A 14,977-nucleotide genomic window follows, 5' to 3' on the forward strand; every position below is an offset into this window, starting at 1 on the left:
CATAAGTTTGCTTCTGCTATACAAATTGGTGCCTTGGAGGAGTTCTTAAGGAATCCTCACTTGAGTAAAGGTTGACTTAAGCGAGTTTGGACGAACAGATCGCCTAAGGTAGAACAGATCGCGAGACGAAAGATCTATCCCCGTGACACTAAGACTTAGTCAACTATCTTGCAAAGTAAGTAACATAAACCTCTTTAGACCTAGTCAAAATTCTGATTAATTTAAAATATTAAAAAATTTGTAATAAATAATTTTATAAAATATAAGACTTAATAAATGCATTACTAGGCTTATTTATAATCAAATTTAAGTTTTAGAATTGAACTCACTATGATTTAAAAGCTAAAACAAAGTCTAAACTTGTCATTCCCTTGTTAATCACGCCCAAAAATTATGTTTGCATTGTCTTCACTAAAACGACCATATCTTGAGTTCTCAAACTTGAAATGAGGTGATTTAAAGTGCGTTTCAAAACTAATAAAGAGTGCTCTCATCAACATGAAGACAACTTGACCTAGAAATGTCTGGATTCCATCCAAAAAATGTGTCACAAGACTTGAAAATTGACAGCTTCAGTGAAATTGAATTTAATAATTTTCACCTCATCCATCCATGTATTACTAGGATTTCTTTAAGCTTTTCATCCCTCATATTTTAGATTCTCCTGAAGCATGAGCCAAATATCGTTGAAAAGAACAGGTCTATAAAGCTTAGTTAATTGAGTTGAAGTATTCCTCTATGCAGAAAAAGGGAAAGCATGTTGCTGTAGATACTCTAGTTGATATTGATGAAGATGAAAAGCCTACACTAGTTATTATTATCCTAGTTGCAACTAGTTCAACATCTATTAGTGTTTCGAATGTTGCACAACCTTGACTTATTGAACATTTGGACGAAGAAGTTGCATGTCTTGAAAAGAATATGTAGTATCATGAGCTCCAATTGAAGCTTTTTCAAAGTTAAAAGACTCCGGCTCTCTATTACAAGATGGATTTTCTTGCTCAAGGACTTTAATTCCTTTGCATTTTTTGAGTACAAAAAGGGGGGAGAGTGAGTTCCTAAGGAGTAGGATATTGTTGTTATTTTTGAAATTCTTTTGATTTCATCCTGATGATAATTTTTTAGGTGTGTACTTGATGGATTGTCCTTGCCATGCTTTAGCTATAATATTTAATTAGTATGTTGTTTTGTTTGTTAATGCCTTTTTTTTATCTCCATGTTAATTCTTGGTTGGATTAAGGAGAGTATCGAGATGATATTGGTTGAATTACATTATTTGATGTGTTGATATATATCTTTTTCTCAAAAATGTCAAAAAAGGAAGATTGTTAGTTTCAATTATAAGGGTAAGATGCAACATTAGTTGCAACTCAATGAATATTTGGTAGACTATTGTTACTTACCATATTTGCAATGTTGTTGAGGCCGACATGACCGGTCAATTGGATAAAAAAACGACTAGTACACAAGTTCGGAACAAGGTAAGAATTGGTATGAGCCATGGGTAAACTGCGAATCGCCAATTGGATGAACCAATAAAAACCCAGTTCAACCGGATTTTATATTTTTGGGCCAAATCTAACCTAAATTGAAAAAAACTTTTTTCCAGCCCAAAAGCTTTAAAAACCGATCCAAAACCTTATTTTGATCCTAATCCCAACTAATAAAACAAATAAAAATTTTCAAAAAATTAAAAACAAAAGTATCGCAAGTGCTATCACCATTGAGTACCCTAAATATGTTGGCTCTTTCTTTGCTTGGTCTTTGTGCCGTTTGCCCTGCTGCCTCTCTTCATCTCTATTTTGTGTTGTTTGTCTTGCTTTGTGCCGTCTCACCTTTGCTACTCTGTTGTTGTGGTTGCCTGCCTTTTACTATTGCAAACACTTCAATGCTTTGAGGTGAGTTTTTTGTTTGGGAAATAATGAAATATGTGATTTTTTTTTTCAAATGTTTTGTATTTGAAAGGACATTTTTCTGCCATAATTACCTAAATGTTTTGTATGATGTGTCAATTTAATGACTTAGTCTTTTAGTGGTTTTACTCTTAGTGTGCCCTACAACTTTAATGAATGTGGTTTTGGTGCTTTGAATGAAGTCTGGCTTTTATGGTTAATTAATAGAGTTGCTGTGTGATTATTTTTATGTGACTAATGGTGATAGGTGATTTGATTAAAAAATATTGTGTATTTGGTTAGTAGCTTTTAAATGCATATCTTTGAGGATTTTTATCAACTCATTACTGAAGATAAATCATGTACAATTCAAACTAACTAAGAATCTTTTGAAGACTCTCAATACGATCAAAAGTTCGCTTATATGAGAGATTTTATTTATAAAGAAATTGATATCGAGAACATCTTTGCCAATATAATATTTATTGAAAATATTTTTTATGACTAATTTTGAGGAATTAGATATTCACAATAATTATACTTTAACAAACCAAGTTATATTTATTTAAGGATTTGTTTTAGGTTTAAGGCGCAAGAGTGAGAGCATTTAACTTGTTTGCCGAGGAGCTTATTTTTAGTGCATATTTGTGTAAATGGATTGTTTTTGTTCGTAAGTTCACAACGAAGCTTTCAAGGGGAAAAATTTAGTAGGACAGTGATTTAGAATGGTGTATGAGAGTTAAGTTGCAACTTAGTGGGAGAATGATCTAGACTATAGTGATCTATAAGTAATAATTGAGTAATTTTACAAACTTTTTTTTAAATGAAGAAATTGAGAAAAGAGAGAGATAAAATATGATTTTACATTAGACTCTATTTTTTTTATAAACTAATTAATACGAACTTTGGTACAAGTTAGAAGCCTCAATTTACAATTTGATCTTTATGCATCTATACTATCCATAAAGCCTTTTATTAAGTTAGTGTCACTCATCAACCGAATTTCAATTAAATTTGCAAAGCAAGTTATATGATTATGTAGATGTTTTTAACTTTTTATATTTTTATAAATTAATAAAAAATTATTTATAATGAGATTTGAACTAAAAAGACACTGTACATATAAAACTTTTTCTTTTACCATTTGATCTAAAGTAAATTTTAATTTTTATATGGAACTTTAATAAGTATATTTGTTATGTAAATTTATTTTTTAATATATAAAGGGTAAATTATAAAAATGGTCCCTAAATTTTGGTATTTTTTCTTTTGCTACTGAATTATGAAAAGTTATATTTTGGCCATTAACATTATCACTCGTTCGTTAAAAGCTATTACACCCCTAATGGAGAAATGATTTGACGCGATATTTGAAGGGCTAATATCTAATTTCTATAGCTAAAATATTTAGTTTAGTATTTTTACAACATTTTTTAACCACAATTCTCAAAAAATATATTTTAAAAAAAATCATAAATTTATTTATTTGGAACAATGAAAAAAAATATTTTTAAAAATTTATAATTATGTAAAAATTTTAAATTTCACCATTTCCTCCTCCTCTCAATTCCTTCCCCTCCCCCTTCCTTCCATCACTAATAACCACACTCATCATAATCAACATCATGCGGTCGACGTAGGGTTTCCGCAACGGTGACCATGACAACGGAGGGGAGGATATTCAAATCTGAGCATTAGAAATGTGGCAATTTCTTTTAGCCATTCAGCTCCATACCTCTGATTTTCTCGGTTAAAGAACGTAAATAATGCTTGTTTCTCTCTTTAATCTGCAATTCAAATTTGTATTTTTAGTTTTATTTTTCTGGAAAATATATCGAATCCCTATTTCTAATTAAAAATAATACGGGCAATTGATATATGCTGAATCGAAGTTGAATATTATTATGATTATGTATTCTGTAACTTATTACGGTTTATTCATGGATAAATATTTTATTTTGAAGGGGAAAAAGAATAACAGTTTAAATCAATCTTCTTTTGGTGGCTTAACATAGGTACCACACCAATTCGTTATGTATAGATGATGAGATTCCATTGATACAGAGCTAATTCCAATAGACTTATTGGAGGGTCCCATTGGCGTGCATCCAGTAGGAATTGAACCTACGAAATTCGCCAATTATGAGTTGGGCGCTTTAACCATTCAGCCATGGATGCTTAGTGGGGATCCTCGTACATGGTGAATAACCAAATTCCAATTGAAATGAAATCTTTAGGATAAATCAATGCAATTTAGGAGGAATCAATGAAAGGACATCAATTCAAATCTTGGATTTTCGAATTGAGAGAGATATTGAGAGAGATCAAGAATTCTCACTATTTCTTAGATTCATGGACCCAATTCAATTCAATAGGATCTTTCATTCACATTTTTTTCCACCAAGAAGGTTTATTCATGATGACGATGATGTTGAGTGTGGTGAGGGGATGATGGAAAAGGAAAAGGAAGGGGAAGAGAGAGTCATGGAGAAAAGGGAAAGGAATTCGGAGAAGAAGGAATTAGTGAATGTTAAATTTTTTTACATAAATCTAAATTTAAAAAATAAATAATTTCTTGAAATTTTAAATTTTTTTTAGAATTATTGTTAAAAAATGTTGTAAAAGACCAAATTTAATATTTTAACTATAGTTCAAGGTCAAATTAGATAATAACCGTGTCATGCCACTTTTATTTCAAGGGTTTAACAACTTTTAATGGGCAAGTGACTAAAACATTGTAAGTCAAAAAATGTAATTTTTCGTAGTTTAGTGGCAAAAAAAGAAATTTTATCAAAATTTAGTGGTCATTTTTGTATTTTACCCATATATAAATTTTTTATATATTTGTATATCATATACTATAAATTCTATCACACGTGTATGCATATGAGAACTATATAGTTAGAACGTAAATTTGTGTTTTAAAATAACAACAATAAGAAATGAAATGTGTGGTTTGAAACTAAATAATAATCATATGAAATATGTACAATATTAAAATAAAAAATATGGTTTTAAATTGTAAGTAAAACAATATTTAAATACATGAATACATCAGATTAAGAGGACTAAATGAATACAACTATTTATCATGGTATTGTCATCAATTTTAAGTTGGCGTCGAGTTAATTTGTAACACCATATCAATCAACAATTTTATTAATACTAGAAACTCCATCATACGAGTATGCATGTAGAAACCATGTAGTTAAAGCACAAATTTGTGTTTAATAATAACATACAATAAATTATGAAATGTATGATTTGGAACTAATTAATAATAACATGAAATATGTACGATATTAAAATAAAAAATAGATTAAATTGTAAATGAAAGTATTTTTAAACACATAAATACATTAGATTAAAATTATTAAATGAATACAATTATTTGTCATGGTATTGTCATCATTCCTAAGTTGGTGTCGAGTTAATTTGTGGTACCATCTCTATGAATAACATTATTAATATATACAATTGATGGATGTAATAAAACGTGTATAATAAAATTACAATGTATAAAAATATTAAAATAAAACTTTAGTTGAGTGGTAAATTTAAGGATTTGTTGGCCCAATTGGCATGGGTTCAAATTACATTATATGTATATTTTTTATTAGTTTTTTTTAAATAAAGAATAAATTATTCTCAAATAATATAATTTATTTTAAATGCGAAGGGACATTAAAACAAATTTTCTAACTAAGTTGGGACATGGTTGATGGGTGACATCAACTCAGCAAAGGACTTTATAAATATTACAGATATAAAAATAGTTGATTGAGTTGGTGTCATGAGTAAACTCGACGTCAGTTCAGTTGTAAAATTACTAAAATACCCTTATTTTAAAAGGTAATTAATATTGTTATAATGATATTTTTGTTTTTTCATACTTTATAAATCTTCAAATAAAACAATTGAACAACATTATTTGGGAATCAAACACAAGACCGACAAATTTGTATGAAAATCTTTTACCACACCACCAATAATAATTTGATGAAACGATTTTATAAATATATTTTTTAATATAAAATATTTTATTCACCAAAATCAAGGGTGTGATAAAACTTAGTATTAATAATGTTGTTGATTGAGTTGGTGTCACAAAATTTTATTATATGTTATTTTTAAACATGCATACACGTGTGATAAAATTTTTAGTATTAATAATATTGTTGATTGAGTTGGTGTCACAAATTTTTATTGCATATTCTTTTTAGACATATCTCTATGTTCTAAATATATGATTTTCACATGCATACCCAATAAAATTTCGAATTTTTTTAATTGAGATGGTAAATTTAGTTAGGAGTTTTATTTTTATCCGTATGAAAACCTCATTAAGTTTATATAAAAAATGGAAATAAAATAAATTTAAAAAGTATGTAATTTAAAATTTTAAATAAAAAAGTAAATTTTAACAAATTGAAAATAATACCTTGTAATTCGTAAACAGAACAATTAACAAAATTTCACCATTACTTTTGAAATTATAATTTAATAACTCATTAATTAAAAAATACATGATTATAATAATATCTGTAATTAAAAAAACAACAACAACTATAATCTAAGTCCAAATACCACTTGTGAAATAACTTTAATTCATTTGATGATATTAAATTAAATTTATAACTATTATATTTTTATGACCCTATAATCACCCTATATTACTATTACTAATAAAATATCATTAATTGGGTTCACCAAAAATCATCGTTAATTACTGTTTGAGTTTTAGCTCGATTGACATAGATACTGTTGTCACTGTAAGAGGACGCGAGTTCGAGTGCGCTGAAATGTATTATTCTCCTATTTATGAGTTGAGAAGGGACTGTGGGTAGTTCTAAACAAACTTATCTTAATTGGAAGAATAAAATTTTGTCGAGACCTGACAAAGAGTTACTTTTTAAAATGATTGCTGTTTTCCTTTTTCCATTTAATACTCGTGATGAGGTACAAAAAATGATGAACTTCTTTTGGTGGGGTATGAGTTTCTGTAATTTGCAGGTCGTATCTACATCAACTGAGGCGTTCTCTAAGGGAGACAAAATTTTTGAGTGGGGCAATACTTTCCGTTGAGGGTTCGAGACCCAACTCCCCTCAACAATATATAATTTTTTTTTATTTTTTATGACACCTTATAATACACTTGTTAAACCCTCAACTCACTTATGAAGTCTAAAATACTCCCTAAGTGGTGTATGAAACAATTTTCCACTAATTATATACATGATTGAGGGTAACTATTTAAATTTTGTCTGAAATTTCTTTAAATATTTTATTTTTCATATTATCTCAAGAAAATATTGTAGAAAGCAACAATTTATAAACAATTTATTATAAATTTTAAGAGTTCAAAAATAATTTAGGTTTTTAAGCATATTTGAAAGCATAGAAAATTTTCTAAAATAAATATAAAAAATGATATGTAAATAGGAACTTATTTATCACTTCCTAGAGAATAAATTTAACTATTTTTAATTTTATTCTATTTTTATTTAAGATTACATTATCATTTATCAGACAATATAATTATATTCAGTATTTACTTTTAAGTAATATAACAAACAAAATTTTTAACTTAAAATTCTACACTTAATTTATCAATACTTATTATTTTCAGTACTTATTTTTTTAACACTTAATTTTTCAATTTACCAAACATAACTTAAGCCTTTGGTTTTCTTTTTTTCACTCAATTGGATATTCAAATTGTGAAAATACATCAATTAAATCATTTAAAAAAATTGACGATTAAATTTTAATTTTAGCCAAAGTTCATCGTTAACTTTTTTTTGTCCAATTTTGTCACGTATCATTTAAGGGTGAAAGGATAAAGAAAATGAAAGGTAAAGTTGATATGAAAGTAATATTCCTCCAAGAATCTTAATTATATATATTTTAGACATTACTGAGAATATAAAATTTTTAATTTAAAGCATCTGAAAATAACCCTTAATGCTTTTTCACATATATAATGTTGTGAACAAAAATAGTATAATTGTTTTAATATACTTGAGAAGATCAAATAGCAAGTAAATTTATCAATCATAAAATTCACAGAAACAATGAAACAAAATAATTTCATCAAATGAAAAGGCTTTACACTGCACAAACAATTTGATAAAGAAAATAAAATTAAACAACAGTGTTGATAGAAATAATTTTTTTTAAAATTAAATAAACTCAACTTAGAATTTTTCCTTTAAAAAAATTGAGAAAATTTAAAAAGCCACCCAAAATTTATTGTTGTCTCTGTTCTTAGGATAATATAATATTGCTTCTAAATTTATGTTATTTTATTCAAGAGTGTAATAAATGTAAAGCTTAAAACTAATTTAATGACATGAAAAAAAAGGTTGATGAGAGAACATGGATTTTATGATCATCAAACTAATATCTCCTTAATATTTCCACAGTATTTTGAGCTAAATTTTGGGACTGCATTAATTTTCAGACTAGGATTAGGAATGGTAGGCCACTGTTTTGGTGGTTGTTTAATATACTTAGGGTGAGTTTAGATGGGCGGTAAGGTGTAATGCTGTACGTTTAGTTTTTTTTTTTGTTTCACGTTACAATATTGTTACAGTATCTAATCTTACCGTCACCGCTATTTTTACATTGATTGTAGGTAAACACACCACCCATCCAAATCCACCATTAGTTTGTATTGTTGTCGTTGTATCAAAGAAATATATAAGTTCGAGTGTGTTTAAATACATAATATCTTTTAATTTAGGGGTTTGAAAGAGTCATTAATAATTTAGAAACTGCATAAAAAAGATTAAATGCTCAAATTAAGACTCAACTTTTTAAGGATTGCTCATAAAAAGGGTTAAATCTTTACAAAACTGCTGAATCAAGGACTTTTTATGCATTTCTACCTAGTTTATGGTAAAACTTAGGTGAATGCTGATATGTTTAAAATAGAACACAACTGAATGAGCTATTATTTGAAAGGAAATGAAAAATAAAAACATAATTTGAAACTTAATATATGCCATTTGAAATGACATTATTTGAGTACTTTCGAAAATGTTTGACCCATTTTTTTTATTGTTTTGAAAGGTTTTGACATTCATCTCAAAACTTTCGTAAATGCTTGATTTAGAGGTGTTCATGGGCCAAGGCGGACTTAAGCATGATATTAACACATTTTATACATGCCCAAGCCTAACCCGAACCGAAATATGGGCTTAAAATTTGTCCAAGCACGTCCATATTTGTAAATGGCTAACTCAAGTTATTTTAAGCCCACCCATATTTTTAAATTTTTTTAAATAATACTTATTTTATTTATAATTTATAATTTATAATTTAATAATTTATATATTTTTATTTATTCAAATTATATAAATTCATCTTAACATTTTTTTATATTTACAATATATTAGTATTATATATATTATTATAGATTTAATTTTTATGTGTTATAAATTACATAATATAAAAACATTACAAATATAAAAAAGAAATTGTCAAGCCATAATTTTTTTAACCAACCCATTTTTCATGCCTAATGTTTTTTGTTTAAATCTACTCAAATTTTGTATGTACCTCTAAACATTTGTCATTGGTGACTATATCTAATTTGCCCTCCAATAATAATAGTTCCTCTAGTTCTGTTTTTACATATCATCTAAACACAAAAATTTGAGCTTAAGTTGATTGAGTCTTACTCGATTGATATAGACATTATTACCAATACAGAGGACGTGGGTTCGAGTGCACTAAAGTGTATTATCTTCCTATTTATGAGCTGAGGATGGGTTATAGGTAGTTCTAAGTATTGTGTCACAAAGAATAAATATGATCAAAATTTATCGTGAGATTGTTAAAAAAACATTTTAACCTAAAATTATTGAATTAAAAAAAAACTCAAAATCAACGTGCTCATTCCCAACCGCAATAAAATGGTTTCGATTCAAAATCCATAAAAGAACTAAATAAAATTAGAATATAAATTACAAAACTTTCTCTTAAATACAAATTTTTATTTTTGTAACAAATGATGATATTTATAATAAAAGCACCTAATTAGGATAATGTTTATAGTCTATTCATGTCGATCCGAATCCATAATGATTTGATTATAAAAAAAAATTGAGCTCATAACGATTTGAACTCGAGGAAAAAATTCAATTATGAGAAAGCTTGAGTCTTAAATGATCCGAGTCTGTAACAATCCAAGCCCGAGATAAATTTGATATAAAACCTGGAAGAACTTGAATTTATAACTAAACAAACATTAATAATTTAAATAGTTATATGATACGTTTAAAATAAAAAATATATGAATAAAAGATACTTATTTAATTTACAGAAATATATTTATAAATATTATATAATTATATTAAAAGCTTATTAACAATAAACGAAATTAATAATAAATATTTCTATTAAATTATAATTTAAAATAAATTTTAAATATATAATAAAACTAAGAGGATTATAGTAAGAATAAGAGAGAAAGAGTAGACACAAAAGCAAAAGGATAATTCTACTTTTTATTGGATTCAACAAGCTTGTACAAACCCTCTATTTATAGGGTCTCAATCACTATATGTTACAAATACATAATAAAGATAATTAAGGTACCCTATCAATTCTTTAGGGGTTACAAGAGTTACAAAAGAATGAATTTGGAGGTTTTGGGAGTTATATGGACATCCATTTATCAATAGATTTATAACACTCCCCCTTGGATGTCCATTAACAAAAATGTGCCTCGTTAAAAATGTCTATTAACACATAAAAACCTAATGAAGGAAAAAGAATACACAATCTCCTATTACAAGTTGCCTCGTTAAAAACCTTTACCAGGAAAATTCAATGGGACAAAACCTTGGTTAAAGGAAAAGAGTACAATATGTTATGGACTCTCCCTAATGGCAATATCACATTACATCTCTAAGATGACGCTTTCAATCTTGTATTACATCTTTAAGGTGACGCTTTCAATCTTGTATACTTGTCTTTCAAACTAGAACGAATTTATTTATCTTCTATATTACTTTTCTTCTCAAGATCACGAGTGAAGAATAATTCTAGTAAAATATGTTTCATTCTGTCACCTTTGATGTAATCACCCTTCAATTGAGCTATACATAATGCATTATCTTCGTATAAGTTAGTTGACATATTTTCCTGTAAAGGCAAATTACATATCTTCTGGATATGTTGGGTAAATAACCTTATCCAAACACATGCTCGGCTTGTCTTATGCATTGCAATTATTTTTGAATGATTTGAAGAGGCGGTAGCTAATGTTTGCTTTGTTGAACGCCATGATTTAAAAGTACCTCCACATGTAAATAAATATCCCATTTGAGACCGATCTTCATGTGGATCCAATAAATATCCAGCATCAGAATAGTCGATTAATAGGGATTTTAAATCATTTGAATAAAATAATATCAATGGTTCTTCTGAGATATCTGAATACATTTTTAATTTCATTCCAATGTCTATGTGTTGGAGAAGAACTAAATCTTACTAACAAGTTTACAACGAAAACTATATCAGGTCTTGTGTTGTTTGCAAGATACATCAATGTCTCTATGGCACTTTAGAACCAAGAAACTCTTCATCATTCTCGCAAGGACGAAATTGATCTTTATTCACATCTAACAATCATACAACCATTGGGATACTCAATAGATGTGCTTTATCCAAGTAAAATTTCTCTAAGATCTTTTTGATATACATTGACTAATGGACATGAATTCCATCTTTAAGTGCTTGATTTGCGGGCCAATACAAAAAATTGTTTTTCCAAGATCTTTCATCTCAAATTCTTTCCTTAAATAATTTACTGCATTTTAAAACTCTTCAGGAGTTCCAATAATATTTAAATCATCAACATAAACAACAATTATCAAAAAATCTAATCCAGGCTTTTATATGGACAAATTGAATCATTTTTTATCGAGTAATATTCCTGGGAAACTCTATATTCTGGGATTTTAAATCATTAATGGATTTTTATATAAATTTCACTATTAAGTAAACTATACAAATCGACTGTAACAACATCCATTAGATACATGTCAATTTTTTCACGTATTTCCAAACTAATAAGATATCTAAACGTGATAGCATCCACCACAAGAGAATATGTCTCTTCATAATTAATGTTGGGCCTTTGCGAAAATCCTTATGCTATAAGTTGTGCTTTATATCTTACAAATTCATTTTTCTCATTTTGTTTTCGCACAAATATCCATTTATATCCCACTAGTTTTACATCTTTAGGTGTTTGGACTATAGGTCCAAAAACCTCACGTTTAAAAAGTGAATTCAATTATACTTGAATTTTGTCTTTCCATTTTGGTCATTCTTTTCAATTTCTACGTTCCTCAATAAATTTAGGCTCAAGATCTTCATTTTATTTTTCTATTTCAATAGCAATATTATAAGCAAAATTGTTGTCGACGACTATATTTTTCTGGTTCCATCTTTTTCTCGTATTGATATAACTTATCAAGATCTCTTTATTTTCATTATTTTCATTATTTTCATTTTCACTTCTAGGTACCTAAATCTATTTTTGAGTTTTATAATTAGTTATGTCATGGGTCTCTTCAGGAACCCCCACCTCTGCTATATTTTCATCTTGAATGTTTGCTCCTTTATTTTTACGAGGATTTTTATCTTTGGAACCGACTAGTCTTTCATGCTTCCGGCGTTTGCATTAACAATTTGCCCTATTGGGGCATCGATTCGTATTGGAGCATTTTCAATTGGTATGTGAGATTTTGTACTTCTTTTTAGGTCAGTAAATGAATCCGATAGTTGATTTTTAAAATGAATTATCTGCTAAACTTCTAGTTCATATTGCTTTATACGAAGATCTTAGACGATGATAATTCATTTCAGGTACTTTATTCATCCAGCTTTTTATTCTCTCCCCCTAATGTTGAGAAAATTATCTCATAATAATTAACAACTCATGTCATAACTAAATCTCGAATTAATAGCCCAACCTCTTATGATGGCCCATCTCTGTGCTTTGTGGTGAAGTAGTTGAAACATATACCGCACATCCAAAAATTCTAAGATGGGAAATATTTGACTACTAACCAAAAATCAATTGTAATAAGGAGTATTTATTATAACTTGTTGGTTTTATGCGCACAAGTGTTGCTGCATGCAAAATAGCATATCCCTAAGCTGTAATAGAGAGTTTTGTTCTCATAAGTAATGGTCTAACTATTAGTTGGATGCATTTGATAAACGATTCAACTAAACCTTTTTATGTGTGAACATGAGCTACAGGGTGTTCAACTTTTACCCCAACTGACATACAATAATTATTGAAAGCTTGGAACGCAAACTCACCAGCATTAGTAAGATGAATTGTTTTAATTTCATAATCTGAAATTAATCATTTAAACAAATAATTTCGCAAATGACAGGTTGCGAGTTGATAACACATGTGATTATTTTGTAGATGTATCTACCAAAATCATATAATATCAAAACCATCCACATGGTGGATGAATGGACCCATATTCATTTAAAAAATACAAGACATTAACTCTCAACTTTAGCTAGTGAGATTTTAATAATCAATTATCATTTCAAAACAAGAAATACATGAGAATTCTTTAAATTAAAGAAACTTCTTAAATTAAAGAAACTTCGGGTTCTTTAATGAATTATCAATTAATTTTCGCATCATATATGATCCAAGATGGTCTAACTGGTCAGACCAAGTAATAAATGTATTTGTATCAGTAAACTTCGGGTTTACTTTAACATGTTTTTCAATTGTACTAATAATGTCAATATAAATTCTGATAATTAATAATTTTATTATCATTCCTTTTACTTTGTATCTACATATAGCAGTATTGTGACATTTACTTCTGGAAATGTTTAAATCAATGTGAAGTCCATAATGTCATTAACTCAATAAAAGAAATATAATTTTCAAACATTTACTTCAAATTTCCAAATTGACTTTAATGATCAAAAGTGATTATAAAATATTTATTGTAGACATTCACTTGAAGGAATGTGCAAAAAATAATTCGGACTATAATGTAAGCATATATCATATTTCTTACCAATAAGATAAATATAGATATCATCCGCTTCAAGGAATGATTAATTAATATAAATCATTGATCATTCTATTCTAAGAATGGACATTTAGCAACGTTTTGAACCATCCATCTTCTTATCTATTTGTCAATAATGACAATAGATTTCATTTTCATAATTGTTATGTATTGCTACATTCACTTCGGGGAATGAAGCAGAATCAGTGGAACGAATAAATTGTTATTTTGTTTATCCATAGGAATGTATGAGATCAATTCATAATATTTTTAAAATCCTTTTCACAAGAGTTTTGGATCATCAATTAACTAGAAAGAAATAGTCAAGTCATGCATGGAGTTTATTGTAAACCGAATGTACGGATCAAACTAACATCTAAAATATCAAACTTGATATAATGCTAGTGCTAGAAAAAAAATTTATAAACCATTGTAGACATGCATAAATTTTACTTTAAAACAATACATTTCATGTTCACTAAACTTTTCCATTTATAATTGATCATATCATTTCTCTAAATAATTAACAAATAGAATAATATAAAGCGTATGAACTACCTTTAACAACTCTACAAAAGTAAAAAGTTTCGTAGGGCTGTATAATAGGAAAAATATAAGTCATTTACAAAATTAAACCACACGAGTTTTTTTTTATGCTTCTTATCAAACAACAATTGATTAATACAAATGAGGTCCATAGAAATGCCAATGGCCAAATTAATATAATAATTTTTTATTTTTAAATTTATGAAATGTTTCCAACCAAAATAATTCAAGAATTAAAAATGACAGCGATTAAACTTGAAATTCTATATTAGAATCAACCCAAAAGTCAATTTAGACATTCCTCAAAATTGTCTTTAGAACTATGCATGTATTAGTATTGAAAAATTTCAAATTGTATAACTAAATTAAGAAGAGCATTAAGGAACGTAATATATATTTGAATTAAATCAAATATGAACAATCATAAAATTCATTGTTTTATCAATACGAATTTGCCTACTAAATATG

The 14,977-nt window shown here is 27.6% G+C and overlaps 1 long non-coding RNA gene and 1 other non-coding gene across 2 annotated transcripts; one reads left to right on the plus strand and one right to left on the minus strand.

Moving 5' to 3' along the window:
* Positions 1 to 3,429: 3,429 nt before the first annotated feature.
* LOC121222506 (uncharacterized) lies at positions 3,430 to 4,688 on the plus strand. Its single transcript, XR_005919827.1, has 2 exons — positions 3,430 to 3,651; positions 3,908 to 4,688. It is a non-coding gene; the product is annotated as an uncharacterized lncRNA (long non-coding RNA).
* On the minus strand, positions 3,996 to 4,070 carry TRNAM-CAU (transfer RNA methionine (anticodon CAU)). Its single transcript has one exon. It is a non-coding gene; the product is annotated as a tRNA-Met (tRNA).
* Positions 4,689 to 14,977: the final 10,289 nt, after the last annotated feature.

This window comes from Gossypium hirsutum, chromosome D10 (assembly GCF_007990345.1).
Source record: "Gossypium hirsutum isolate 1008001.06 chromosome D10, Gossypium_hirsutum_v2.1, whole genome shotgun sequence".
NCBI classification, from domain to species: Eukaryota; Viridiplantae; Streptophyta; class Magnoliopsida; order Malvales; family Malvaceae; genus Gossypium; species Gossypium hirsutum.